Source organism: Poeciliopsis prolifica, unplaced genomic scaffold, assembly GCF_027474105.1.
Source record: "Poeciliopsis prolifica strain line A6 unplaced genomic scaffold, Auburn_PproV2 SCAFFOLD002, whole genome shotgun sequence".
Taxonomy (NCBI): Eukaryota; Metazoa; Chordata; class Actinopteri; order Cyprinodontiformes; family Poeciliidae; genus Poeciliopsis; species Poeciliopsis prolifica.
Genome location: NW_026562377.1, coordinates 11,388,274 through 11,415,736, shown reverse-complemented (window position 1 = coordinate 11,415,736; position 27,463 = coordinate 11,388,274). Strand labels below are relative to the sequence as shown.

Sequence of the window (27,463 nt, the reverse complement as noted above, 5' to 3'; positions counted from 1 at the left end):
TTACTTTTTTGTGGTTTAGAAACCTAACTGTAATAATAATAGATCACTTTCTAAGTTGAAGAAAAGTTATACAAAGACCTGAAGTTATATTCAATTTTATAAAGAAAAAGGCAGGTTCACAAATACCCTTAAAAAAATTGTCTATAGTCCAGCTTTTAGTTTATGTATTATGTACGTAAGATGGGGGTGGAAATACAAACTTGTTGGGGGAGGGGACCGGTTGACCAGGGGCCAAAAACGAGGGGTATATGGGTCAGCAGTACAAGATATATACGGCACCTTCGTTCATCACGCTCAGAAACTCATCTACCAGTCATGTACCGGGGCCATGATTTCCACCGTTTCTTGAGACCGGGATGATATGAATTTTATTGTGCGTTTTGTCCGTAAAGCTGCACATACACTGTAACCATCAACTATTCAGCCACCCACCGTGTTCAGTTTATCTGCTCACCTGTATAAATACTCCTGCAGTGCTCTTCCCGCCATTCGCTCTGAACCAGCAGCTTCCGGAGGAGAAAGGTTCCAGTACTCCAGGCGTCACTCCAGCCATCACTCCCGTCATTTTAAGGATGCTTATTGGTCCCCCAAAACGATAAAAACCCGGTCATTATCAGTCAATAAAAACTTGAAAATTGGACGTTATGCTGCTAACACTTAGCTTTCATCAACAACTCAGAGGGGAAAGTCAGAGCTACGCGTAAGACAAATTCAGCCAGAACATGGTGCGCTGAATAATAAAACATAAATTAACGAAGGTTCAAGGCAGAAAAATTTTAATAATTGAAGTACTCCAATCTTTCGAGGAATCGTTTCAGGCCTATCTGCAACAAATACTATAAGACAAATCTTATAGTCAGCACCTGCAGAAAAAAACAGAATATAAATGTGTAAATTCAAAAGGTTTACCTGTGGTTTATTCTTCTTTGCATGTCTACTTTTCTATGGGCATTTGAATGTGATCAATCTCATTGTATTTGATGAACGACAGATGTGTTTACATATAGAATAAGTTATCTGCATGAATTAAAAGCGCATCCTCTGCTTATCTGTTCTGATTCTATCTATCTATGTAGGAAACCTTGAAGCAAGGACATTCAGACCTGTATTTTACTAGGTTTGTTAAACTTATGGAGTCAATAAACTTTACATGCTTTATTTAGTTCACTCTGGGACCTGCTAGTTAAGTCTGCATTTTTATCAGCAGTTTATGTTGACAGGCCCCTTACAAATGGCTGAAGGGATGTTGATTCTTATTGCTGTCCAGCCTCTCTGTACACACATTGACTTATGCTTTTATTTTTTTTACCGAATATTTTACGGCATATGTAACGCAGCCAGAAACTACTTTTATCACCATCTCCAATTGCTTCAGCTTTAGTCTTGATCCCTCTCATTAGCCTGCAATGGTAAAACAGGGATTCAGTAAAAAAAAAAAAAAAAGAAAGAAAAAGAAAAAAAAATACAGAGCATCATTAAACACAGTAAACGATATACTTAGAATTATAGAAGTTCCATAAAAGGACTGGAAGAGTGCCAGAAAACCTATTTAATTCCTCCAGACGCAGGTGTGAGCTCCTACAACAAATCACCCTATGCCAGAGGTCTAATTTGTAAAAGACAACAACGTAATGCGTATAAAGAGCTTAAAATGTTTGCCGAACAAAGGCAGATGTTCTATAGTAAGATATATGAGAACAGAAAGCAATGATGCCAAGCTGATTAGCAATTCGGATTTGTTTCATTTTATCAACTCAAGACACGAGGAGAATGTAAATCGATGAAAACACCGAGGCATGTTGACAGAAAAAACAAATAAAATGCTGATTAAATGGGAACTTCAGCATAAAAGCCAATAAACAAGCAGAGATTAATTGAAATACAGTATCATTGGTTGAAGTTAAATATTTGGACAGTGGGTTCATGTTAGCATTTTTCAACGTTGAGCTATGAATTTTAAGCAGATCCCACAGACACATAAAGAGCTTAAAAGCATGAATAAAAGAAGAGCCTCTCAGCTTGTGATTATAAGGTTTTATGGCCTTTTCTCTTCTTTACTTACCAGAAGTGGATGTTAGTTGGGACTATTCATTTTATGTGGATGTAATTCTATAAAAAGAACATTAATAATCTGCACATGAATATAACAAATGACTCGGTTCACATTTTGTAAAATCTAGAAATGTTCTAAACCTTGATCAGGCAGGATGAATTAAGCAAAAAAATAAAAATAAAAAATTGCCAAGAAAGAAAAAAAAACTGTTTTGAATGGACAGATGTAAATACTCTCTTTGTGTACACTTTTAGCTGATGTGATTGGAACATAGCCATGCTCAGGAAACTGAACCGGTGTTTAACTTGGAAGGCCGACATGCTTCAAGGCTGCCAAAGTGCTCGGAGAACCAGCTCACCTCACCCAGCCTGCCGTAAATTCTCACCCTCTTCTCGTCCCTCGCATGTTCTGAAGTCTTATTTGTTTTCCACATTTTGCTAGAGGTGACATTCACTGTACAAAACTGTTGCCTAAATGCCAACTTCTGCAAAAGTGTGATCTCAAGGCAAAGCACGAGACGCTGGATAACAGGGCTGGGGACAGCAGTCTCTTTAGTGCCATTACAACAAATCCCGCCCCTGAGAGTACATGCTCTGGCCTGTCATTTGTCTATTTCACATTATTTTTATTTTAGTTTTTAGAGGAGGTGCAGTAAAACCTGAGTTGCCTCTTACCCCTTCAGAACTTCTTATTTCAAGCATATTGCCTAAATCACAGGAGGTATGTTGGAAAAACAGGACACCCCATAAAATCCTGAAAATGGCCTCCTGTTTTAACATACTCATGGGGAACTGAATCAGACGCTTTTAAAAACAGAGCTCGCTTTGGAATGAAGAATAATGAAGCAAAGTTCAGGGGCATTTTATCGGTCTTCTCTTTAACGTATGTTGATTCGGCAGATATTAAAACTTCTCTGTTTTCAGACAAATCAGACAAAAGATAAGGTGAGGTTACAAGTATGATGAGAGGAAAAAAAACAAGGGCAAAGGTCTATAGAGTCATGCAACACCTTTACTTTAACTGTCCATTTTGTTGATTAGCAAGAGGCTTAAACTCTCCCCTTTTAATCTTGTTGTTTGAGTGATTAGAGGAAGCATGGATGAGAGAGGGAGGAAGACGAAAGGACAAACAAAAATAAAAGTATATTACGAGAGTTAATATGAGATCATAGAGGTTGAAGTAATTTAATAGAGAATGCAATCTCTTAAAGTGCTTTACGTAGTTTTCTGAATCCTTCATGTCAACCTAATGTTATTTTAAACACATAGCATGCATTGCTTTTGTAGTTTTTTTGGGGGGGTTCCTGTCAGTTTTGACAGTAATAATCCCCAAAAGATTCTTGATGGCAAAATGTTAGAATTTAAGTCAACATTCTAAATATTTACTTAATTACTTAAAAATGTTTTACACTTTTGAGTTGAGACTGTATATAGAAACTAGCTCAATAGTGACAATCTGGTTGTAACTAGTTTGAGCCCTGTCAGAATAATTCATTTCAGTTTAACAAATATTGAAAAGAAAGAAACTCAGGTATTTTTTTTGTTTCCTTTTTCCCTTTTTTATTTTTTTTGCTTAGCCAGTGTTAAAATAAGTTGAATCTACTCCAAATTAATAATTCCCACTTCCAACCTCGCCAAAAATATTTTATTTAAATAGAGAATGTAAAAAATAAGATCCAGAGCAAAGTCCAAAATAACATCTCACAAGAGAAACACAATGAAACAAGCTTATGGGAATAACAAGATGATCTTACCTGTTTCAGCTGGAGAGTTGACAAATGAACAAAGAGCAGATGGTTGATCAGAAACAAGGTGGAGCTGTGAGGGAGGCAAATAGGAGAAGTTAAAGGATGGAATTATGCATTTTCCGGGTCCATCAAGAAACTACGTTATCTTCAGATGTAATGACGATTACATCTTCATTACATCTGAAGATATACATATATTTATGTAAATAAGATATATTTACATAAATATATTTTATGTATATATATTTATGACTGTACAGTTAAATAAATTTCACTGTGCATTACAGTTGTATATGATGCCTTGCAGTTGGCATTTATTTCTTTATAAGCCTCCAACACACAATATTCACCAAAACGGATTAAAGCCATGCCCATGGAGAAGGGGTTTTTGATATGCTCACAGACACACACGAGGTGTTTGCTAATTGCTGCTGCTGCTTGCTTGATGGGGAAGGCGTGAGGAATGGATGCTCCATCAGGTGAGAGATCATGGGGACTGAAGCTTCAAGGTAGAGCTTCGGGTAAACAGACGGCACATCAAATTACATCTTAGCATGATATAAAGCTCAAAAAAGTATTATTTTGTCCGATTATCCCATTTTAAGCAAAACTGATGGGATACATTGCTGAAGAACACACAGGGAACAAGTAAGCAGAATATGAATACATATGAAATATGGAAAGAATTCGAAAAACTCAAAGCTAAAGTCTAAAAGAACAAATTATTTATGAGTGATATCAAAACATAGATTAAATATGCTAATTTTAGTACAGCAGTTTCACAAGCTACTCTACAGGAAGATCAATAAAACAGAGATTTATGTGTGTTTATTAAGGACTGTGTAAGGCAGATATGTCTTTAGAAAACCTAAACATGTTTAGATAATACATTGTCAGAATGTTTTAGTAGCTTTCCTGTATTCAGATCCAAATTTTCAAGATCCCAAGTCAAAGAACAAAGAAAACTAATTATGAACTCAAAATGTTTTTTTTTTTTTTGTTTTTTGCTTTTAATTGAAGCTGAGACCATCATGATATTTTGTCCCTGACTCCAATTTCACTCATTTAAGATCAAATATCTACAAATACCAAGTCCAGAACCAGATTAAAGGTAACACAACCAGTGCTATGTAGTATGTATTTAAAAGTCTAATACATTTAAACTTTAAAGTGTTGATATTTTGTTTCAAACTTTGTTTTAAAGGGTTTAATAGTTTAGCAACAGTTCCTTTTGCTAATAATTTTTTAATATAAAAGTCTGGGTGAAATTTTGGTTTTACAGTTCAATAAATGAACCAGAAAAATAAGTATCCATATTTTTTTACAAGCTCATATGGTTCTAATGCTGACCGTCTTTCATTGCATTTGTTTTCAAAACAACATCCTAAACCATATCATTCCTTTGGTCATGCCAGGCCTTTGTTCAGCAGCAGTAAGCAGAATCAGATCCACCCTCAGAGTCCCAGTGCATCAGGCAAGCGGGGATTCTCTCGTTTCATGCAGTAACTATAAAACATGCTCCAAGAATTTGCAACAGTTCTGCTCATAGCCGCAGCCGCAGTGTTCCCTCTAACAAGACACAATTACAAACTTGTTGTAAATCATGGCTGTGTGCATTTGGGAGTTTTCAGAATATCCAAGTGGTTTGGGATGCTTTAGAACCTGAATATCTGAAAAATACATAGATAGGTTTTTTGTCGCGGTACCAGCAGAATAATATATTGTGCACCCAAGAATTCCTTTGTCACTTAGAGAGAATGCAATGTAATCTAGCAATAGAAGCACTGCCAAGCATCACAATATTGATAAGCAAATTATCTGTAAGCTCTGGTGTCTACAGTCTTTCAAGTTGACTTTAGGTTATTATACAACCCTTTACTTACTTATTACTGCCTGTGCACACATTTTATGTACAAATAATTGATTCCAGCATGAAAAGCATCGGATCAATATTTTTATTACCTGTTGAGATCTTTGTAACCAGATTAAGGAAAGCCTCTAGCATTACAGCTTAACCTCTTTCAGAGATGATGGGATTTGTTCCAGCTGTGTAGAGTTGCAAACTAATTATTGCAGATGCACAAAATTAACGATTCCACATTTTCTTTTCTGACAACATCTTCTCAGTTAATTTATACAAATTGCTGGAAAGAAAGTCTCTTTCATATCCACACAGACCTTTTGCATTATGCCCACACAGAAAAGACGAAGGAGATGTCCATCCTTTGGAAGAACGTAGAGTCACTGAGCTGCACAGAAAGGAAGTCAAGTGAGGGATATTTTTTTTTCGTTTTCCTGCCATTTCACTTTTTTTTTTTTTTTCTTGCTTGGCCAGTCCTGCTGTGGCCCGTGATGCAGGGTCCCAAGGGCCCAGCGGTGAAATAGTAATATGGACCATCTGACACCTGTCAAAACAGCCCTGTTAGTTGAGCGTCAAGCCCTGTCAGCTCACAGAGGAAAGTGCTATGCGGGCTCTCAATTTCCCCCTTTCCCTTTAAAGCTCTCCCCTGTCCCTCTTGTTCTCCTGCTGAATATCCCAACTTCTACTCCCAAGACTCCGGTAGAAATTCCCTCCTTCCTTATTCCCATTTTCCCCTTTGGAAAGACCTTTCAGTTTTCCCATTTTCTTGTGTCTTCTTCATTCTCAGACTAGTGGTTTGCTTGAGACAAATCCGATCGACCACAACACAAACTGTGATTTGTCCACATTCATGTGCCTATAAGTTTAGAACACATCTGGAAATGGAACAGTAAGTCCCTTTTCCATTTTCCCTGTTTTATTAAAACACCTCATCTATTATATCCTATCAATTAAGAACCTGTGCTAGAATAGTCACCAGAGAGACCAAGGGCAATTGTTTCCAGTGTAAAGTCATTTGAAGTTATAATGAGTCTCAGTCAGTCTCAAATGTTCCTTCATTTTAAAGTCACCCTTCCTGGTCAACGATGTATGAAGAGGAAAGCCTCTAAATCACCTGAGCCTTTTTTGTCCTGATCTTCCCGACTAGATGTGGCATTCGATAATTTAAAGCGGGAATAACATCTGAAATTGATATTGACAAAATCCTCTTTGACTTTGTCTGACTTTTAGCAAATTTTTACACTTCACTAAGTTTCATGAATCACATAATGGAACGCTGCGGAGGTTCCTTACAATTTGCATTGTGTCTAAAACACAAAATGTTAATGAGTTTTATTTCAATTTTTAGAATATGGAGTGAGGAGAAAGATGTTTAAAGCTTGACATAATGTTATATAAGCTACCCCCTGCTTTAAACTTCTCCACACCTGACTGTCTTCAAAATGTAGTTGTGGCATGAATGTTCTAATATTAAAAATGTTGATACATTGAACAGTCAGAAAAAAAAATCCAGAATAAAATATTCAGTTTTAATGTGACAATGTGTGAAACAATTTAAGGGGTATGAATATTTTTCAGCAAATTTTCGCCACTGACAGTAAAGTAATTGTACTCCATCAACTGAGAAAGAATCTTGCAGAACTGCTGCTTGTTCACAAGTAATAGGAAAGGTGGAAATGTTCAGCTAAATGTAATTGCCTGGGAAAGATAAAGAACAACCCATAAGGAAAGGTTCATTTCTCCTCTCTACATTTTCTCGCTCTACCTCAAATTGTACCACTCAGCTGTCCTGTAAGAAGACTTTGCAAATCATTCAGTAGGCGAGTTACATTTAACTACATCAGGTTAATGGACCTTGGAACTCAGATGTACAGTGGAAAGGTGTTTCTGATGTGATCCAGAGGCTGGGCTGATCGAGTAAAGAAGAAGATGGAGCCCTTGCCAGCGTGGCTGAGAAAATCATTGCAGACATTGCAGTAAAGAGTTCTCTGCATTAGTGAGAGGTTATAATAAAAACAAAACCCCAATCAGAGTTAATGACGTTGTATTAGAAGGTATTTATTGAGAGTAAGGGAGACAGCAGCTGTGACTTCTTGTGCTTATGGTGAACAAATGGTGGCAGTTAGTGGAATTTATGGGCTTGCAGGGAAATGAAGTTGGGAATAGGTGTGGCTGTGACGACAGTGAAGGGTCTGCAAGAATCCAGTGTAATGTAACTGTACTTTATGCAAGTTATGAATGTCAAGAAATTCTTTTATGAAGCCTGATTGTAACTGAATTGAGAGTGTTTTTCATATGCAGCAGTTACGCCTGATGAAAAATGAGAAAGTAGTCTGAGTGAGTCATATAACAAATGCCAGATTTCACTGAGATCATTGAGAAAAACAAAGCTTTCCAGCTAGCATTATTATTTTTGTTGTATCACAAATAGACAAAATATGAGCAAATGTCTCTGGGTCAAATGATGTCGTTACGCGTAGAGACACACCAGTGCCTTGTGTGTCTTGATCTCTGTTTCATTTGTCTGCATATCTGTGTAACCACGGGGGTGGCCTGCCGACATGACCACCCTGCTCTGTGCAAATCACTGGCGCCTGATGGGAGCAAATAGGAGGCCTTTAAAAAAAAAATAGGAGTCATAATGTTGATTCTGGCTTCTGCTCTAGATTTTTGAGAGGAATTGGATCTTTGTAAAACTTTGTTGCAAGTATTACTGAATCAAGCAGTTGGAGTGATGCTGCTATTGGCCAGAAGTAAGATTTCACTAAGGTGACTCAGCCACTCATAAACAGCTATTAGTTGGGGATTTTCTCTAGCTCAAATTTGTCTCTCGGCTTGGCAAGCCAAGGAACGAAATGATAGTGTGGCATATGTACAGCTTTCCACGTATTACATCATAAACAAGTCATTCTGTGATGACCCCTCTGGCTGGACTGTCCAAAATAACAAGGCTTGGAATAATATGGCTTCGCACAGAACTCGACTCCTCTCACACTTGCGTGTTGGCCTCCCAGGTCATCTTCATGATTATGCCTGGAGGACCTGTCCATAGACAGCCACAAAAATGCCCAACTAGGGAACAATCCAACAACTTAATGTCAGCAGTTTACTGCTTTTTCTCATTCCCATTTAACCTCAAAGTATAAAACAATAGTTTAGATTTTGCTAAACTTGCAGTCTTGAATTCTTGTCAAACAATCAGCTCAAATTGTTTCTCATCCAGAAATATTATATCCCACTGCCTGACAGTGCCTGTTTTGATTTTTGAACGAGAAAGCATAACTTTCCATTTTAATGAGACAGTCTCTCAACAGTGTCTACAGCCTGGCAAAGTGTTTTCACCTCTGCAATTGTGTCCACACTTCAGAGAACAAGCCATTAACAAGATCCAACAAAAAGCAAGTAGCAATAGTTGTTTCACAGCTTCATTAAGTATATAAAGAGAAACTGAAAAGCAAACCAGAAAGTAATTTTGGAACTTCTGTCTAGGTCAGACCTCTTACAAACCAAATGGAGGAAACTCAATTTATTGCTTGTTACCACAGTTTTCTTAACACAATCTTGCTCTCAAGACATCTTAAAACAATGTCACCCATTACCTTTCCTATAAAAGAAAGGAAAAGAACCAATAGTGATATGTTTGTATTGTATGTTTGATATAAAAAAAAATCTGATTTCCATCTTGAAAAGATAAAAAAGAAACCTCTGAACCCCAATTCAGAATTGCAACAGGTAAAAACAGTTTTCTCAACAACAAGACCTCATATGCTTTTACAAAACAGCTCCACCATAAACCAACAGAGAAGAATTGCTCCATAACCCGCCCATGATCATTAACAAGTCACAAATCAAGCCTGCAGTGCCATGCATACATGTGAACTCCCAAAAGTGAAGTCAGAACCAAAGGACGCTTGGAGTCGATGCATTTTCAAAGCCAAGCTGTTATCTATAGTCATTTCTGCTACATATCAATTTGGTAATAGGGATCTCATGAAAAGGTTAATTCCTTATTTCTGCTGAGTGACATATTTTTGTTTTTGTGCTGTTTTAAAGAATAACTACTAATGAAAAAACTTGAATGACATATCTAAATCTAATTTACAATTTAAGAGAAAAATTAAAGGCAACAGTAATAATTGCAACTTGTTCTTAATTTACATTTAGGGAAAGAAGTTCTGACAAAATGTCTCCACTGCACTTTACATGTCTGGCATAAAAACAAATATGTGTGTTCTTGAAATACTCATCTCTGCCTTGGCTTTTCTGGTTTACATTAATGCTAAACTGTTTCATATGTTTTGTGTAAATAGGTGTCACCAAAATTCCCAAAATGTGCAGCAACAGGCAGTCCAAATACTGTCTGTTGTAGTTGTGCTACAATAGTGGTCTTAAAATCCTATGTTGTTGTATTTTCTCCACATGTAACATAACATGTAACCCAGGAAATTGACATTAAAAACATTTTATACTGTAATATTATGTTATTTTAGGTGTTTTTTTGTTCTCATTTTTGCAAATATTAGATTAACATTCATTTGTAAATGATTGATAAAAAATGAGAATTGTTAGTCAAAATTTCCAATCTGTGTATATTTTTTTCAGAACAAACCCAATTACCTGTTTTTTTGCAAACAGAATGTATTATTACTACATGATTATTTATTTTTAAGGTACAAACAGCTGTTAATATACATTTAAATTGTTTATTTCAATCATGTTTCAGTAATCACAGCTCCAAGGAGTAAACATTTTCTATGGATTATTGCTAAATCTTCTTTAGTAATTAAATTCTTATGGACTACATTTCCAAACACCATTAAACTATTTTTGTTGCAATGAGAGATTAACAGAAAAATCAACAGAAGATGAGCAGTAATGCTGAAGCATAAAATCTGTAGGCATGTCTGCTCACAGTGCTGACTGACAGCCCTCCCTGAATGTCACTCCATATGTCTATTGCCAAATTTTAAGTCGCTCAAAGCAAATGAACCAGACAAGTTAGATGCTGGATCTACATAGTGAATCCGGTGAAATCTTCATAATGTGTATATCACATCCTGACTCATGAGCCATGACAAAAACAAATGAGACGTATCTTGGAACTGAACACAATAACCAAATTTGACTTGAGAATGAACAGATACAAAACATATTGAGACATGTGGGTGTTTCAATTGGCAATATTAATGTATTAGGACTACTGTATAGTGTAGACTAAAAGCCCAATATGATCTCAGGCTAACTAAACAAACACAGTGACAGAAGAAAGAGAAGGTCGAGGCAGACTCAAAAAGCTGATATAAACCCCTCTAAGAAGACTGGTCAGAAGCTCCCAGTTGTACTGATTAGTCCCACATCAGGAAGTGGAAGGAAGCAAAAACAGCAGAGAAGACAAAACAGTAAGCCCTGCTAGAATGGGAAAGAAGCTTTGTAGAATCAAACTGCACCATCATCAAAATTGGTCACTGAGTCAGAATTTAACCTGTCCTGGGATTTTTACCCAGTGCATAAATTGTATAAATACTGTAGTCATGGTGGGCTGCCATGACCAAAAATGTTTGGGCTGCTCAATATCTATATTGATAATAACAAGAGCTTTTACCAGCATAAATTTCTGTTGCAATAAAGCTGATAATGAGCCAAATTACATTTTGATATTTTGTGAAGGGGTAAATTATTTACCTCCTGTTGGTATAAAGAGTTTCAGATTGAGCTATTTTAAATAGCTGGTATCAGCTGAAACTAGTGCAACTGTCTTTCAACTTGTTAATGTAGCAGAGAGAATAAAACTTTACTTAATTTTTTTTTTTCTAGTCTAGATCTCTGCTCAGATGGGCAAATAGGAGAAATTAAAGGATGGAATTATGTATTTTCCAGGTCCATCAAGAAACTATGTTATCTATAGTTTTATGAGTTATTTTAGTCACTCACTTTACAAAACGAAACATGTGTATTAATTTCTTCCTTTGTGTCAATATTGAGGATTTTCAACTTGAAAGCTAATGAAATGACATTTAGGATTAGAATATTACATTAGGTCGATTAAAGAAACTAGGGGTACACCAATGAATCAGGCCTCATGAATCGGCCAATGCGCACATGTGAAGCCAATATTATCCACTTTGATGAAGGTTATCCCGCTGTTGCCAGCTCAGTAACTTTCCTTTTATATTTAGCAACAGTCAGAGAAAATAAGATTTTGCAGGTCAGGTTTAAAGATCAGTAATTGGTGATCGGTCATAAAGCTGCAATCGGTGCACCCCTAAAAAAACATTTATAATTCAGAAATGTGGGCTGATGAAAAGTAGGTTTAATACCTGCTTAAAGTTTGCTTTTTTCAACAGGTACTTTGAAATTATGTATAAAAAAAACAAGCTTATTGGGGATGTGAATGTTCTAAGAACACAGAGAAACATAATTGTATTCATGTTACAGTCACTGGAATAAATCACACTCACACAAGTTAACATTAAAAATAATACATGAACAAATATATATATATATATATATATATATATATATATATATATATATATATATATATATAATATATATATATATATATATATATATATATATATATGTATGTATCTAATCCAGTTAGATTAAAGTGCTGCCTAAATGACCACAAATAACGGATAGCATGAAGCTAATTTGCGTTGGAAATACAATAGAAATGCTAATGCTAATTAAAGTGTTATTTTTCCCCTGTTTTTCAGGGCTAACCAATTTAAAGTATCTCATATGGTACTTTAAATACAAAAACAACACTTTATATCGACAGAATACTCACAGACAGATGTTTCCTGGTAGTCATAATGAGAACGTATATCACTACCAAAACAGCCTTACTCAGGAACTTGCCCAAACTACGGGAGCCCTTTAGGGTAAATTAAAACAAACTCAAACTATGTTGGACAGTACTTAGCCTCATCAGAAGATTATATTTTGATTTATCATTAAAGACTGTATTCATTGGGGGGGAAAGCCTATTAAAACATATTTTACTGAAATCACTGTTAAGTGCAATAATGATACGTTAAATTTAACAAAAAACTAAGATAAATTTTACAAATTAGGTCAAGGAACATTTACTAATCCATTCAAAAAAGCTTTAAGCTTTTTACCCAAGCGTCACCACAATCAAAACCATGATAAAAAAAAAAAGTTGTACTGGAACAGTGACAAACAAGATTGGACAAGGACCCAAGTTTTCAAATAACTTTGTCTAACAACACAGTGTTGTCTTTTTTTTTTTTTTTTTTACAAACTCATGGGAGAATCCTCATTATAGGCACCTCAAGCAGAACTCACCAGAGAGAAGACTTCTGTTATGGAGGATTGCTCAAACTTTGAGTTGCCCATCCGACATTGCTAATTAGTAGGCAGAAACCTCCATTGCTGGTGTTTTGTCAATATACCGCACACCCTTCAGGCTCAGTGGGCATCACAGGGTCGCTGAAGATCTGTGTGAGTCAGTGAAGCATACTGCCCATGTCACACAGTGGGTCACTGTTTTTACTCAGCTGAGCTTTAAGTCTTTATCAGCCTCCAACATCAGGGTCCAGTAGTCACACAAATTAAAGGGCAATTAAGGCCCTGAAACGGCTTAGGGATCAAAGGAGACAACAGGAGGAGAAGCCACTCTGGAGATTTACAAAGCAACAACAGTGTGGTCTAATAGGAGCCAAACCAAGGAAAATATATTGTTTGATAATATTTGAACCAAAGGAGATTTGTCTCAAAATGTGCCCAATATTGCTAAGCAACTTGTCACATATGGTATAAAACAAGTAGATAAACACTGTTTACATAAAAACATAGTATTTGACAGCTTGATAGGAAGGTAATTAATTTTTTTTGACTTGTCAAGGATTAAAAGTAAAAGAAAGAAACTGGTTAGACGGCCTCCAGTTTACATAGATTTTTACAGTTCTGAACCCTCTTTAGGATTCCCATATCTCGTTAATTTCCTTTGACACAACCAAGAACAAATAACAGCTTTTATCATCCTTCACTTTTGTCTCCTCGCCTTCTGTCTGCCAGTAACTCATGCCAATCTCAAACCAGTCAAACAATTTCTACAACGGAATGGGCTTCATGGATTAAAATGCAATTTGCTACAGTTAATGAAAATGTGCTCTGTATAAATACATGGGCGCTTATTAAGTTGGGGTTTGGGAGGTGAGAGCTGGCTTTAAACAAAGACAACCACCAACCTCTTTCATGTTTGCAGATGGGCTCTGCTGTGCCATGGAGAAATGCAATAGCACTGACTAATTTAATTCTGATATGCCCATAACAATATCTGCCTGAGTGCATGCAGATTTGTTTGTCTTGGTTGCAAAGATGTCTTTTAAAGACACAGTTCTGTGAGAAACGGGGGCATGTTTTACAGTTTAAGAACTCCTCTAATTTTTGCAGTGTCCACCTGTTGTCCCTCCGTCTCTTGAGGAACAGCTACAAATGAAACAAGTTATTCTACTCTGCCATGACACAGAAAACATTTGTGTGTGGCACCCTGAGAAGCACACCCATTTACTAGATGGCCACGCCTGTCTTGTTAGGATTCTCCTTAACCGCTTTTCTCCGAGTGCCATGTTACTTATAGAAAAATGTCCCAATCATCTTGAGACTCCTCTGTGTGACAGCCACAGTACATATGCTAATATCTGTAGATCAGTCTCAAGTAGATTCACCCCATGAGATAGTACATCTCTTGAGAATATCTACACAGCTCTATTTATCTGTCCATGAGCCCATTTGTCATGTGGGCGTATCTTCTTGTCAGAGGAAATGTTTTGGACGAATGTATGTGTACTCACATAGATTTGCATGCTTCCCACAGACCCAAGCAGCACAGAGGCATTAATTTGTACAGGGAGAACTGTGTATGCACGCTCATTAGGCTTGCTCCGTTACATGAGAGTGATATAACAGGCCAAGGGTTAGGTTATATCCACTGAGAGGCTATGTGAGTGTGATTGTGTGTACTGGGGTTTGCTGAGAATGTTGGAGGCCCTCTGCGTGAAAATTTATCTGTCTGAGAGCATTTGTCTGTCTGACTATCCCTTGGGTGTGTGTGTGCAATTGTACAAAAATAAGGGACTCATGTCTCGCCTTCCTGACACAGACAGAGTGTTGTTGAAGCGTGAAGTGGAATGAACTCTTTAGTCTTTAGAATAATTTATTTTATAAAACAGATAATGAGTAAAAACCTTTAACAATTCCTCCAAACTAAGTCAGTAGACCGCAAAATCCTTTCAGCCTCTATTAATGCCAGCTAAAATCATCCTGGAGAAAAGTCATTAAAACTTTAAATTACTAATCCACATTTTGGAAGATTAAAAGCACAATATACCGGATTAATTTAAGATTCAGAATAAAAATTTGTAGCCAAACACCATAGTGCATTCATGATCTCTAGTGATTTCAAGCATGGTTCTCTAGACTTTCAACCTTCTAATTGGATTTCAGCTAATTTCATTTGTCAAATCATCCTCAATAATTTTTAAACTGCAACAGTATGATTTCTATTTGAGTTTTTGAAAAAAAGCAAGTGAATTAAATTAACCTAATCAAACTGTTGTGATGATGATGGGGATCATCTCACATCCTGGTGTTATATTATTGATTGAAACTTGACCATGACTGGGTGCTGTGAACATAAATTATCACTCACTGAAATGCAAACCCACCCTGCATTAGGAAGGACTTGGGACATTAGAAGTCATGACACATCTTTATTGGTTATTCTAAAGTTCATAACACCAGTTACTACTGATTTAAATAGTTAAGTGGCTAAAAGATTGGAGGTTTCTAGGTGTTGGCAATCTGGTATTTTTATTGATTGATGGTCAAAGCCATGTTTAGTGTTGAAAATGTCAGTTTGAAATCTGATAAACTTGGTGGCAAAAATAAAACAGAAATTCAATCTTTCTATATTTGGAATCCATTAAAACTCAGACAGAGTACACGGAAAAGTTTGCATACTTCTGGAACCCTTGAACATTTTGTCATATCACCACCACAAACATATGCATGCACTATAGTTTTTATACAATACAACAAAGGTCAATGTAGCACAAGAGTTTAAAGTGAAAGGAAATTGTAGAAGGTTAACAAAACTTTTTACTAATCATTTTTAAAAAATCTAACAGCATCTACCTTTGTGTTTGATACCACTAAAAAATGCAGTCAGTCAATATTTGTTAAAATCACCTTTTCTTGTGATTATAGTTGCGAGTTTGATAGGGTATGTCTCTATCAGCATTGTTCTTCTGAAAGGTTTGCATATAAACACATGAATATGCTTTTAACCAGACCGTTCCAGTGCAGCAACAGATGTATGCTTTGGGTTGTTATTGCGAACCATCATTCAACAAGTTTTATTCCACAAATGTTCCATATTTACACTCATCCACTAAACCAGCTTTATTGTCCCTGTTCAAGAAAACATTACTCTCAGCATGACACTGTTACCACCATGTTTACGCTTGCAAAAACGGACTCAAAGTTAGAATACATGACGTGTGCTGTACTTACATTTTTTTGCCTCTGTTCTTTAAATGACAATTTTGGGAAGTTCACAACTAGAAGTTTTCCTATCAACAGATTCTCCCTGCTGTGCTGTTGATCTGAATTGTTTCTCTAGAGTAACCACAGACTTTGTCCAGTCTTACTATTAGGTCACTTTTAGCTGTATTATACTCTTTTCATTTCCAGATGACAGATTGAGTGGTCATCTTACATCTGACATATTGAAAACTTGGTATAATATTTTATGTACACATGTTTACACACAAGTATGTGTAAACATGTACACATCTTTGTCACTGCGCTGCCTTCTGTGGTTTTTGGTCTTCATTAAACTATTTCAGCCTTTTCCAGGACAATTGCATCTACACTGTTAAAACAACTGGTTGCTCTGGAATATGCCCATCTTTGCATTGGTCTATCACATAAAATTATAATAAAACACATTGAAGTTTGTGGTTTTAGTTTGATGTCTTTTACAAGACACTCTGACAGTGTTGCCCAGAGTAGAATGTAAAGTTTTGTATATATTCAGGATGCAGACATAAACTTTTCTTATGTGGAGCCCAAAATAAAGCTGTTAATAAAGATGTCTGCGGTGAGAGACCGCCAAAGTGAAGCTGAAGAAGAGATGTTGGGAAACCATGCTGTTTCAAAGTAAAGGGGGCGGGGTTTCGTTTTCTGGCAAAGCCACCAAAGAGATGCATGTTGAGGGAAAGTGAGACATCACAGGGTGTAATCGGACCTGCCCTAACATTATCGTCGGCATCACAGGTCTATCTATCTCATTGACAGGCCAGTGGCGTCAAGTGCCAGGGGGTATGACATACCTGACATAGGAGTGTGCCCCACTTTCACACACACATTCATGCACATAAAGACACATTAATTACTGCCAAATACAGATACCCCTGTCTCACATCTGGAGTAAGAGGGGTTTAACCTCATTGCTGTCCAGATTTTGGGGTTATAGCAGGAAGGATTAGCCAGGGCCATTTTTTTTTTTACTTTTTTTGATTCTATCTATATGAGCTTGTGGCACTTGCATGTGAGGTCAAGATCGTAAAACTTCAGAATGTACAGTTGCTTGGGTGCAGGGAGATCCACGGGGCCTCTAGCCTATTTGTATCCATTGGTGTGCCAACATATTTGCCTGTTTGTGGGCATGCTTTTATTTTACATTTCATAGTTTGTCTTTTCATATAGTTTGTAAATAAAGTTATCCTTTATTTAGGTCTTCCTTTTTATAAGAAGCATGCCATCCTACAGCCTTAAACATATATAAATTTACTGTGTGTAAATGTTTATGTGTGTGGGTGGTAGTAGTAGTAAAGCCAAAAGGCCATGAAGCAGCTGGGACTTCAACAGTCCTCAGTTGACCATATCTCCCCCAATTCATCCTTGTCATGTCGTTGTATGGAAGTGTGACTGTTTGACTTTTCCTGTAATGAAAATTCCACATGTAGCAAATCAGATATGGCTGATGGGAGCTGTCGTCACCACACATCCTGGTCACGGACACACATTCAGAGACGAAAAAAAAAAGAAAACTAAAAAATGCATTGTAATGTATTTGAGCTATAAAGGCTTTCCATTTCTTTTACCCATACTGTAAAGTCAAGCAATTTTTTTTTTTCAAAAACATTGTCAGAGTCAGAGTCTGTGTTTGTCAATATTCCTTCATTATCGGCCAGTCACTGTGGTGACAAGAGGATGACTTCACAGCAAAACACCTTCTATCGAGCTGCAAATCGATCAAAGCGTATAGCCAGAGCATGTCCCACCCCCAAACAAGTCTTGTCTTTGAATGTAAGTGTTGAGCACAGCTTTTTGTTTTGCCATCTGTTCCTGCTTCCTTTCTGTTTTCTCCTGTTCTCCCGCTTTCCTTCTTCTGTATTGTGTTGGCAGTGGATGGTGAAGATGGGATGGGATGACTCTTTAATAGATTTGTCTCAGGGAGCACAATGGAAGGAGGGATCGTTGTTAACATTATAAGATATTGATCGCTTCAACTCCATTTCCCAAGGCCCTGTCACAGAGAAGCCATTACTCGCAGCAGTCAGCCCCACCACTGCTCAGTCACATTTAGAGCCCCTTGTACAGCATGTCTATGCTGGTTCAACATATTCATTTCTTATGACCCTTTCAACCTTCCTTGTATGGAGTCTTTTTGCAATGAGTACTTTATTATCAGCATTAGCATGTAGTCTGTTACAAAAGACGGTTCTGGTGAGATATTGACAGTGACTAATCATGGGCATGTAAAGCGTGCATTTTATTTCCAACTCTAATTTAATTAGTTTATGTCTGAATACATCAATTTACTTATCTAGTTCATGACTGGCAGTTGAGAAAAAAGACTATTTTCTTATAAAAGCAGTTTTCATATTTGAGTAACACTTTTTGGATTTGGTTAGTTACTGCTGTGCCTGTCAAATGAATTTATATTAAAAAAAATGTGACAAGCCTTAAGAGTTTTAAATAACACATCAGTTTACATAAGGTCTTCAATTGTTTAAAATTTCACACATTTGAATTTACTTCTTTGCATTCTCTAAACTGCAGGTGGCAAAGTCATCATTTTATTACATACACACAAAAGACACACCTGTCAGATGTGCTGACACACTCCTTCACCTCTTTAAAAGTTTTGACACTTGTGACTGCAGTTGCAGATGTGGATGAACTTTCATAGATTACATTCCCTGTTGATCATTTAATTGCAAAGAGTAGGGAAAGTTGGGTTTGTCCTTCTGGGCAACAGATGTGCCTCAACTGCTCAGTTTCCATGAAAAGAACTGACAGTCCTGAAACATCTAAAGACGGTGGACTTCAGAGCAACTGTCCATGCTAATATCCTTGACAATGGATCTGTAAGGACGGTCAGACTGCAAATATTACCTGCCTTGTCTTGAACTTGCTTAGGTCAAATTTCAATAATGTGTGTATGTGAACGTTTAGCTGTGTGGATAAAGAATTTTATATTTTACTAGAGGGTTATTTTCCCTCAAAATGAAATTCATGAAAAAAAGAAAACACGCTAGGGCTTATTTTTCTTCAAATTACAACTCTCTATTTAGGTATAAGTTGTTATCTGGAGCGAAAATAGCACAAATTGACAAGCAAAAACAGATTAAAAGCTCTTGATCCATCATAAATGTTGAATTCGTTTGCCTTGGCCCTTTCTGTCAGAGCCCATTTGAAATTCTTTTGAAGACTGATGATCAGAGCTCTGCAGGGTCAGGAAAGATGCGGTTTTCTATCCCTTCACCGTGACGAAAAAAACTTTTTGATCTTAAAACTGAAGTTGGTCCTGCTTCTTCCATCAGCTGAATGATGGTTTGGAAAATGAAGAGTGAATCCTGATTTATTAAATATCAATCTCCTTGACGCTCACACATCGTTATACAGGTAATCTATTTCTTGTGTCAGATCACAGTCAAAGCAAGATTAATTTTCAGCATCAGATCTCTTGCTGTACTTACTTGATGTCTATCTTAAGCACAAAGATTTGGAAGTGTCATTGTCAATGCTATATTTACCTTCTGTGAGATAGTTTGGTTCCAAACCAGTGCAAGTTGTTCATTATACACATGTATTCGACTGCTTCAGCATGTATGCAATATCTGCTGAAATGTCATAGCAATGACCGAGTAATGCTTTTTCTCATGTAATTTTTTGCAAAAGATCCATCCATGATGAAAATTAACCCTACATGGTAAAAAGCAACAGGTGGAGTTTACTCAAACAATTAAAGCAAACTTGTTGCTTAAAAAAAAAGGTTTTCAAAACATAAAAATGTTAGTGTCTTATTATATACACAACTCAAACTCAAGTTGATAATTTTGAGTAAGTTGTACTCAGCCTAATTATTTCTCCTTGCTTAAAAATTATATGCAACCTTTTTGCCTCCAAAATTTTATTTTAAATTAACTGATTGAGTAACATTAATATGTACAATTTTAGTGAATGTAACTTAAGTTACCTTAATAAGTCTGAGTATCTTGTAATTACTTAAACAACACCCACAGATTACAATTTACTACTCGTAGTATCTGTTGCTAGATGTAAACAGAAAAGTACTTAATTGAAACAGTTCCTGCTTTGTATTTGTTTCTCTGCTCAAACTTTGACAGAAAATAAAGAAAGCAGTGAAAGTTTGTTCACTTTATTCCAGAAAAAAAAAAGAGCACAACATAAAGAAAAGCTTTGATTTAAGACATGAAAAGAGCACAGTGGTACTGTGCAGTGCTTTTTGTGGCCGTTGTAAAGTTAGATTTCTAAGAGCTGAATTTTATTGCTTATCTCCTGGTAATTTAATGAAAATAATCAACTGATCATCCAGGTTCTCATTCAGACACAGGCTAAAGGTTAAGGGAGCATATTGCAAAATCAACGATTTTTAGTTTTATATCATGTTTTAATGTTATTCTGTCACCAAATACAATATACATGTTTGAGGAATCCTTGCATCTCTCACAGCAGCCATTCAGGGCTCCCTTAACACCTATTTATACAATGAGCCACCTTTTGGCTTTTTGAAGCTAAAAGGTGAAGAATGCTAGTGAAACTTTGTATTTTTTCATTATTAAAGCTAGATCCATGAGCTCTTCAAAAAAAAAAAAGGACAAAATGCACTGGGAGAACATGAAAAGTTCACATTGAAAGCATGTGCCAAGATTTTGGAACTGGCAATGTGGAAGCTGTAAGGTAATACTGCTAACCACTTAACCCACCATGAGATTTTGATGATCGCTTGGTGTACTTTTCAGATTATGACGCAATTTTTGCAAGCCACATTTATTTGCTTCATAATAAAAAGCATTTAACTTATTGACAATTGTGGGAGTTTAGTTACATTGCATATGTGTTATTAGAAATTGTTATTTATGAAATAACTGTTGAATGAATGTCTTAAGACTTTAATTTTTAGCCTGATTTTATGGTGATTCTAAAAGTGAAAAAAGCTTGTAGTAAACCAAAAAAAGCTCTTTCAGTTTATGTGGGTTATTTAATTTCCCTTTGGGATCAATAAAATATTTTTGAATTCAAATAAAAATCATAGTTGCTGTCTATATAATCTAGAGTGTCTAAAGTTCACCACTTCTCACCCTCATTGTATATTACCTTGTTTAATCATATAATACGTCATGTCTCTTGGGATTTGGTCTCTGGTAAACATAAATCCTGAGAGAAACTCACATAAAATAATGTCACATTTCAGAAATAAAACCAATTTATTTCTGAAATGCCTCTTCTTTCTCATTAAGGTGATCTGTATCAGATTATAAATTATATTTTGTGTTTCTACAATTTCATCAGGTGCAAATCTTATCTCCACAATTAAATTCTTTTTCATCCAATCTTCTCTCAACCATAACATCCATAGTCCCTCAGGGGAAGCTGCTGTCCTTGAACTTGGACCTGGGACAAGAAACTAATTTGCTGACTGATTTGGAAGCTACCTGGCCCAGCCAGTGGCCCTGACCTTGTGCAAGCGGTGGTGAATTATAATTACAGATGTCAGAGTTGGGTAACAGTAGCATGGATGAGTTTTTTTTTCCTGGGAGATGATCTGTACCAGCTTTTCCTGTCGACAGTGCTCATCATGTTGCTAGTCTGCACTCCTTTGTGTAAAAAAAATCTGCTGACATTGTTCATAAGCACTGAATTGGTATTGACCAGCACAAATAAGTTTTCTGTACCTGGCATGGTATGAAATACAGAAGAACAAGTCGCAAAAGCAAGGATTGATTTAAAAACATTCTTATAGACCAGAGAAGACAAAGAAATGTCAAATCCCTCTTCAAAATTAGATTTTTTTTCTACTTACAATTTGTTTAGAACGTTCTGGTTAATTTTCTTTGGAATACATCATGAGACGTTCCATGATGAGCATCCTCATCATCATGTCCCTCATGTGCTATTTTCCCTTCCTTCTTTCCTGTGTGACAGTTCACTGCTTATACATTAAATGATCCTTTATATTCTTTCCCAAGGTCTCAAAGGTTTCTCCACAGTCTTTTCCTCATCTATCAGGTCTTCTTCTTACCAAACTCTCAGCAAAGGAGTTGTGCTTGAGTGAAGCATTATAATAGCTCAAGGAAATGGCCCTTCTTGAGAAACTTTCAGTGAGCTGTCAAAGGGAGAAGATTAATGCATGGCCAGGCTCTCCAGGGGATCCAGCATCCCCCTCACCAAGCTCCCAATTTAACACTAATTTATCCATTTCTTTTCTCTTTTCCTTCCATCTCCACTCTCATCTTCTTCACTTACCCCCCAAAAGTGTGTGCACCTTCCAAACAAAAGACGTGATAACAAAATGACTTTAAATGTCGAACACGAATTAATCTATTTCAATCGTAGTGTACAGAGACATTGTTTGTATATGCGGTTGTCTCAAGAGACAGCAGAGTGCTTTGAATACAGTCTAGTAAAAATGCACTCATTATCTTCCATTTTTAGTTTATATCACTCAGGCTGACTCAGAACATAAGCACTCTACAAGAAGGTAGATTATTTATTTATTTACTTTTTTACATATATAAGCATTTATTATGAGTTTAAGTAATTCAGAAATATTGCAGGAGGATAAGTCAACAATAACGAAAGAAGATGCTTTTATCTTTTGTGAAATGTAACTTTATAAAACTGTTTGCTAATGAGGGATGATAAATTGAGGCACCTTAGCATTGAAGTAAACCTAAAATGGATAACAGAAACATGTCTTATATTAATTTAGTATTTACTGTCTATTTGGTTTCCATAGTTAGAACAATAAAGTTTGGACTGTCTGAATTGCATTTCTGTTTACAATTTCCCAAAAGAGTGAGGAAAATGTGCCAAACCCAAGAGAAATAAACACATTTGTGCAAGAAGTGCCTTCTGTTCTGCTGAGCTAGTTATGATGAAAACTGAGTTGTGCTTAAGTTCTTTAAACAGGTCAAAGCAATCAAGAAAAACTACAGCAAGGTAACTGAAAACAAGATACTGAAAACTTTACACTTTTACTGAATATGCTCCTGGTATGTGGCTGAAAGAATGAGATTAGAGATACGAGTGGCCAAAACTTTTTTCTTTAGAGATAGGATGAGACATTTGGGTATCCTGGATGATCTCGGAGTAGGGTTGTCTTTAACTGACTCCCCACATCAAGGGGAGTCAGTTAAAGGAGACTTAGAAGAAAGACCAGGACACACTGGAGGATCTCTGTTCCTCAGCTGGCGTGGGAGCACTGTTGGATTCCCCCTGTGTAGCTGTTCCAAGTGCCAGGGGAAAGGAAAGTCTGCGTTTCTCTGTTTAGGCAGATATCTTCAGGACTCGACCCCAGGTTAAGCAGAAAATTACGAATGAATCTATCCATGGAGGGATGGACAGATGCTCTTTAAAATCCCTTTGGGTAAAGCTGTGAACAATATTCCAAAAGCAAAAGCAACAAAGAAATGTGTGTAAGGAAGTGATGGATGCCAAAAACATTTTCGATTTCACAGAAGGATTGAGAAAATGCTTCTTTGATGTGCAGAAATGACTAATTGTTGTTTAGTTTGAAGAAACAGTTATGACAATTGTTCTTGTGATCAGAGAAGTGCATGAAAGCGCCTGGAAAAACTGTAAAATATCTCGTCGGTCTTTCATTGAGGTTTACTGGGCTAGCAAGAAAGCAAACAAGCAGTCATTATGTTAAAGAGTACGAAAGTGATGACAGTTAAAAAGAAAATAATAAAATCCCAGACAGGATACTTCTTGAAACTTGGCAGCGGAAACTACCAAAAACAAGTCATGGTTTGCCACTGTAGTTTTTTGAGACCAGTTAGGAGCACAATTGGGTTAATCTGCTAAATTATTCTTTTTTTTTAATTAATTTGCAGAAGCAGTGGTTACTTTCTGTGCACAGTTTTTGTGCCTGCACACTTCACATTTGTTTATTGTTTATTATTTTATATTGCACACAGGCTTAGAAAGATCCACAATAATCATCTTTGCTCGCGAACTCGTCCCAATCTGAGATCACTCCACATTCTTACCCCGTTAGTCTGCATGTGTCTGACATTGGATCAGTGACACACATGTATACATTTGAAGGCTGTGGACCATGGCCTATCCTTCTGCACAGCTGTTGAGAAGATGGGAGGATAATCAACCACTCAAACATTCCTCTTTCTCAATAGACCCCCTTTCCACCCTCATCTTCTCCAGTTTTCTGAAAAGCGGGAGTAAGTCTTGGCGGGGTGCCCTGACTCTCTTTTTCTGCATTGGAATCAGCAGTTCTCCTCCGGGACTGCTTGTTTGAACTTTTTGAATCAGAATTTGTAACGATCCTCAGCAAAGCATAGAAGATGCTGCCTTAACAGAGCCACGCACAACAGTCTAAGGCGAAGACAGGCCAGATCAAACATACCCCTCAGGGAGTAATGATGAACCTCCAATCCCATCCACAGAGTGTGGCTCCATGTAAGACGTCTTTTGTTTCACAGATTTTTCCAAGTTTGTGACCTCGGCCTATCATTTGCATCCAAGCAGCATAAACAAACATGTTATTTGTGCGGCATTCCCCGGGCCACCCACCCCTTTCTTCCACTGAAGGCACAGAAAGTGAATTAAGCTCTTGGGGCAGTCTGTGGTTTCTGTAGAACACTTTGAACAAAGAAAAACAGACTGAAACCCCCTCCTAGTAGAATTTTATGAGCCAAGATATTTAATTTTTTAACCCAGTTCCAATTTGCTGTTGTACATTTGTGTTGGCTCAGATGAAGTGGCACTGCAGTGCAGATGACAGCAGTAATTACATAGCTCAGAAAATGTACAAGGAGAAATGAAAACAGTCATGTTTTTTCTGACCATAGCATTGAAATAGAAAGCAAGTGGCACCAACCCCAATATCACACCAGATTCATTCTCCTGACAGAAACCAGGACCCTAGTGCTGATTTTGTACCGCTATTGCTCGTCTGCTTTGTAAAAATATTTCTAAGTTTTGCCAAGTAAAACTAATGAACTGAACCAAATGGCACTTTGAACTTAGACTTGCCATATGGTTAAAAACTAGTGAAACAACTCAAATTGAACTCTCAAACTTTTTATGAAAATAGATCAAATTAAGAAATAATACTAAAAGAATCTTCCACCATCCCTATTGTAGATCGTGGTGTATAAATATGTTTCCTGTGCTATCTAGTAGCTTTGGTAGTGTCCAATTGTACAGAGCAACACACTGTGGGGCAGAAGGTTCGTCTGCGTGTGTGTGTTTGTGCTAGTGTCTGTGGAGAGACATCTGAAAGACAGGATGGAGCTGACTAGCAGTCAAAATCCAAGGGAAGCATACAGCGGGTTGGCTTCAATTCTAGTATTTTTAATTTCACTTTAAAAACTTTAATTTTAGATTTTTTTGTTTGTTTGTTTGTTTGTTTGTTTGTTTTTTAAACACTTCCTGCTTTAGAACAAAAACTGCCACACCTGGAGAACAAAATTTTGATAGTCTAGCTATGTGTGTGTAGCTGAAGCTAAATTGCTATGGTCATGCAGCTATTATTGACAAAAATGCTTTTAGTCACTTCATAATATTACAACTTAATGGAGAAAAAATAATAATTAAAAACACTGTCTTATAGAAGCTTCACAATCCATTTCTCGGTTCAGGTGTATTGATTTTCCAAAAAAGAGATACAAATCAACAATTATGCAGTTAGTCAATAAGAGAATGGAAAAAAAGGTAATTTTTATTAAAAATGTAGGTGTAATGGAGGGCCAAAATTCTACTGGAATTGCCTATGTCATTATTATCAGGATCTCAATTTTTTCTATATGGGTTTCACAGTCTGCTTTGAAATATCTCTATATCAAAAATGATTTAGCCATGTTAGCCTACAGATCCAAGAGTCAAAAGTGTGCAAAGTGTTATTAGCAGTACCTCGAAGTGACCCCTCCAACACACCAGTATACCCTTTCAGCAATGGGGTCAAGTCAGGTCACTGCTTAGCCAACCATGTGACCAAGAGAGGTCACAGGGTGGAGGTTAAGCGATCAAGTCCACTTCCACTGGAGACACAGGGCAGAATTTCAAACTCAGTCACAACATCATGGCTGTAAAAAGCAGGAATTTATGAGACTTTTCTAACAATGAGCAGGAGGGTTTTCTTTTTCTTTTTTTTTTTTTTTACAGTTCTCAGACTAAAATTTTCAATGGCTTTCTTTTCATCTAGGTCCACAACAGAGAACTTGCAGTTAAATATGGATCTGTTTAGACTTGTGGAAGAAAACATAGACAGAGAAATCTAAATTTTCTTTCTTCTGACTACAAAGGCAATCATTGGCACATGTGGGGAAAAGTTCCTTTGATAATGTGTCAATAAATGTACAAAAACTTTTCTTTGTATTGCTTTGATCTGCCTCTGCTGTTTTCTATTGTAATCTTTAAATTGTTTTTGGCTCTATTTCAAACTTTTACCTGTGCAAATGTGCACCCAGTCTCCCACCACCTTTATTCATACTATGTGTGCCGGGTGGGTAAGTTTCCTGAGGCATGAGGTCATCTCTTAAATTGTTACATTGTCAATTTTTTTAACAATGTAATACAGTCTTTATTTTATTTTATATTTTAGGAGGAGGGGTGGAAGGGAAGGAGAGGCTTTTTAATATACTTTTTGTTATGATATAATGGGATAGTAGTGGCCTTTCTGCAATACAACTGAAAACATGTTTAAAAGAGAACATTTTGTATGTATTTCTGGTAAATAGTACCATTTAATATCATTATCAAGTGTCTGTGTTACCTATAAAAATGTATATATGAAGCATAACTAAATGGAAATTTGATTTTGGAGTTGAAAATTACCTTAAAATTGGATAAATATAGTAGAATCCTCTATCTAAATAAACAGCCATATTGTAGCCACAATGGAAATGTTCACATTCAAATGTTTGTTGAAATTTTTAAATGTCCCAATCAGAGTGAAATCATATGGAGAAACTTTGCAAGACTTTGAAACTGACATTCACACTCTTCATCCAAATTTATTAGACAAAAAAAGTCAGGCACTTCATTTTAAAGCTGGTACACACAATAGACATGTGACTAGAATTGCAATAACTCAAAACGGTATTGACTTAATAAGTAAAAAAAAAATACACAACACACTTTTCAGATTTTACCTTTGGAAAAAAAAAACTTAAAAACCATGTGTGAATGGTCTTTCCCTGAGCATCTATCTCAGATGCTGTGTAGTTCTTGACATAATATCCTTGCAAAGTATTTTGCAGTTTGTTGCATG

General features: G+C 36.5%; 1 long non-coding RNA gene across 1 annotated transcript; it reads right to left on the bottom strand.

Moving 5' to 3' along the window:
• Positions 1-479: 479 nt before the first annotated feature.
• Positions 480-12,531, bottom strand: LOC129369308 (uncharacterized). Its single transcript, XR_008606940.1, has 3 exons — positions 12,455-12,531; positions 3,807-3,870; positions 480-575 (listed from the first exon to the last, which is right to left on the bottom strand). It is a non-coding gene; the product is annotated as an uncharacterized LOC129369308 (long non-coding RNA).
• Between the last annotated feature and the right edge of the window lie 14,932 nt (positions 12,532-27,463).